The sequence below is a fragment of the Atheta coriaria genome, unplaced genomic scaffold (genome assembly GCF_025399875.1).
Source record: "Atheta coriaria isolate IRGN ID8LTWV9N9 unplaced genomic scaffold, Caltech_Dcor_3.1 hic_scaffold_1_pilon, whole genome shotgun sequence".
NCBI classification, from domain to species: Eukaryota; Metazoa; Arthropoda; class Insecta; order Coleoptera; family Staphylinidae; genus Dalotia; species Dalotia coriaria.
The window spans coordinates 7,176,493-7,180,608 of NW_027045443.1; positions in this window are offsets into that span (position 1 = coordinate 7,176,493).

Consider the following 4,116-nt stretch of genomic DNA (forward strand, 5'->3'; position numbering starts at 1 on the left):
CCTGAACATGTGGGACTCAAGGTTTCAGCTGCGCCACGAGGCGGCGCTACGGTTGCCGCGCCAAAGATACTTTACTAGCGTGATGAGAATGAGGAATGTAGTATGATTCGGTGCCTCAAATGCAAAATTTGGATGTACGACAAATGTGTTGGGGTGTCCAAACGAGTATAAAATACCTTGCAAAATAAAATACATTATTATTAAACTAATAATATATTCTTATTTTGATATTTCTTTGGCATAGGTACGACTTAAGGGGTATCGAAGGTACGACTTAGGGTACCGGTTTGTTAAGTCGTACCGTTCACATTTATGTTAAATCGATGTTTTACAAGAAAATATAAGCAATTTCTGGAATTAATTTTTTCTCAGGGTAGTGTATTTTAGAGGTACGACTTGGCCAACCTTCCCAATTTGATATAAGTGAATCTCATCTCTTGGAAATTGAAATATTTAAATGTATTGCTGAAGATAAATATGAGCTGAAATACATGGCAATTTAGGGAAGTAATTTTTGTAACCATATCGAACTGGATCTGCATGGAATATAACTTGTTTTACATATGATATAATAATAGTTCATTGTTGAACCCGTCCATTTTCGAAATAGTGTCCATTTGTTTAATTAAATTCTCCAATCTCAATTTCTTCATTTTGGGTAACTCTTTTTTGCTCTATAGATTTGAGGTTTGAGGGCAAAACCGATTTTTTAAGTAAAGTTGCGTTAATAAAAGTAGTAGGATAGGAGAGTTCTGGGATCAACTTTCGGGATCTGTGGGCGTGGCTTTGTTTTGTGATTGGTCGAGTTGTGGGCGTAGCTTTACGCTTCTGATTGGTCTGCATATTTGTAATTAGATCGCGATCTGCGTTCTGATTGGTCTGCATATTTAATGAGAGCGGGATCTGCGTTCTGATTGGTCTGCATATTTAATGAGAGCGGGATCTGCGTTCTGATTGGTCTGCATATTTAATGAAGCAGGATCTGCATTCTGATTGGTCTGCATATTTAACTGCAATATGATTTGGGTGTGGGTGAAGGTGTGCTGTGGGTGCAGCAGGCGTGGCGGGGTTTGTGGTGAGTATATTATGTTGGGTGTGGTTCAACTTCTTTATATGGTATGGTTTTGTTGGGTTAGGTGATGGTACCGCCATTTTGTTTGTGGTGTTACCATCAATTTTGTAGGGTGAATATTATGTTGGGCGTGGCTAGATGAATTTAACTTCCTTATATGGTATGGTTTTGTTGGGTGAACATTAATTACTTAGGTGTGGTGTTACCGTGGTGTGAATATTATGTTGGGTGTGGTTTTGTTGGGTGTGAACATTAATTAGGTGGTCTGCACCGCCATTTTGTTGGTGTCAATCGGATTTTTGTAAAGGTGAATAAAGACAACAACTTTGTGAATAAACTCGATTTATTTTTTAATTACAATATGTGATATGATCATGCTGTTGATGGTTTGAACAATCTCTACGGTGATTTAAATTGTATATAGGGTTTGAACTCAGGATGATCTTTAAATAAAAGAAGTAAATACAACATTTGTTAACAAGAATAATTTCTTTACTTACTTCCAAGAATGACTGCATCGAAATTTCAGTGGGTGAGTGGCATGTGGGGTGATTTTATGACATTTGTGTAAATGTCTTGTTAATCTAGACCTCAATACCGCATCGATTACAATCATATGGACAAACTCCATATTCGACCGTCAATGTTTGATTTAAAATAGAAACTAACTTGGTGTCCATTGTAACCAAAAGTACGTATGCAACTGAACAAACGGTTAGGAGTCACCCTATTTTTTATATGAAAACCAAAATCAATCAACCATGTGGAAAAAAAGCACGTATGCAGCTGAACACATGGTTGAGTCACCCTTTTTTATATTGGAAACCAAACTCAGCCATGTGGAAAAAGGTTTATTCATTACAATCCAAGATTTATAAAGTTTACATGTTTGAGTATCTTATGTTATTACACTATTATAATATTTTTCAATACAATTAAACTGGGACAATTAGATAACAAATGTTACAAAAATAATTTCAATTAATCCTATATATAAGAGTAGTTTATGATTATTACATGTTTGTGGGTGTTATGTATGCTTTTTATATAATTCGGGATTCATTTTATCCGTAACTCGAAATTTCCATTTACCAACTTTGTATGTTCCATTCAACAAGTAGTAATTTACTTTATAACAAAAATACTTTTATTTGATTCATCAAATTTAATATCTTTTACAAAATTTGTGTCAATACTCATTTCAATCCATTTGAGGGAAAGTCCGCTTAAGTCGTACCGTCACGTAAGTCATACTCGGTCTTTTTCTCTCTAACGAAGGCACTTTATGCAACTTAAAATGCTGTATTCGGGCAGCATGAAATCATACTAGAAGCATATTCTTTAATCAGTTCCCGCCGAATCGAATTAAAGTTATGCGCAAAATAGTTTGCTCCTCATTAGCTCATCCAATTTCTCCTGGAGCTTTGAAAACGTGTGGTGGTCAGAAAAACACCACTAAATATGTGTTTCATGTTAAATGTGGGTATACATCTATCCATGTATTGTTTTCTACATGGATTTTGTTAAATATTCCTTCTGATATATTGTTTTAAAGGTTGTTTTAAGCGAGGAAGCACATGTTTGCTAACTCGTACCCCTTTGCGTTTTTAAGTCGTACCTATAGAACATATGGGACTCAAGGTTTCAGCTGCGCCACGAGGCGGCGCTTTACGGTTGCGCGCCGAAGATACTTTACTAGCGTGATAGGGAAGATAGGGAAGATAGTATGATTCGAGGTGCCTCCTATCTGGCCAGCTATCGTTTAAATTTTTTATCTAAACTGGATTTGATAAAGCGCAGGCACGAACATATTCTGGTTTGTAGATGTAAACGGTTGGTTTAGCAGAAATGATAGAAATAACATCAGGGATGTAATTGGAACAATCATCTTAGTTTACGTTATCACGAGTGAGATTGTAAAGACTAAATAGGTTATAGAGGGGTATTTGCTTTTAGCATACTTTGCAATTGAGTGTGACCCCAAGCTAATGTGTGAACGTCATCATCATGATTGCTCTTTTTTCATCATCTGAAGTTAAACTTTTTTTATTCTGTGAAATGGTAAACATTTTTTGATTTTCACATTTAAATAAAATTTGTTGAGCATAAAAAATTTGTTTCAAAATAAGCATGTTTTTGTAATCATTAAATAACAATGAAGAATTTACAACACAAAGCATACCTTTAGCTTTTTTAATTTCAATATATTCTCTTTTTCAAACAGTTAACATTATGCGCATACATTTTAGCTTTTAAACCCACAAAACTCCTCCAGAGTATATTTTCCACCATATTCGTCTTTAAATAAACCGGAATTGCTTTTGTTTTGTAATACAAATGTTATGTGGATTGTTAGGTCTAAAGTTTGATGTATCAAAATGGTTTTGATTCTGTTTCATAAATTCATAAATATTCTCATGTTGGAATTCTTCTTCTTCTTCTTATTCTTCCAAAATAGGCACTGTTGCCTGTTCTTCTTCTTCAGTGGGCCTGGCCGAGAGTGATCACTCCACCTTTTCTTGGTCTACCGAGTGATCTTCTTCCTCTTGGAGAGTTGTCTCAACCCTAGCTTATTCTCGATCTTCCATTTCTTTCTATGTGTTCATTCCATTCGTTTCTTCTCATTTTCGCTCAATTCAGTAATGTTTTTCTATTTTGCACGTTCTTCGGATGTCCTCATTCTTGATTCTCTGATCGTTTTTGCCTTCCACACACCGTAATGTTCTCATTTCTGCTGTTGTAGAAGTCTGGCAGTTATTGTTGTTTTCCGTTCTGGTTTCCGCTGAATACGTTAAAATGGGTCTGAGTACTGCTTTATAAATAGATACCTTAGCTTTTTCTTAGGTGTTGTTTATTATTCCATATGGTGTTTTTCGTGGGTATCCTGCAATTTTGCCCTTCTCAACTTGTTCCGCTACTTCTTCCCTATACCTGCGTGGCTTGAAATGTTGATTCCCAGGTACTTGAACTCGCTGATTTGTTCTATTATTTTTCCTCTTCTACTTCAGTTTGCATCTGATTGGTGTAGCTGATAATACCATACA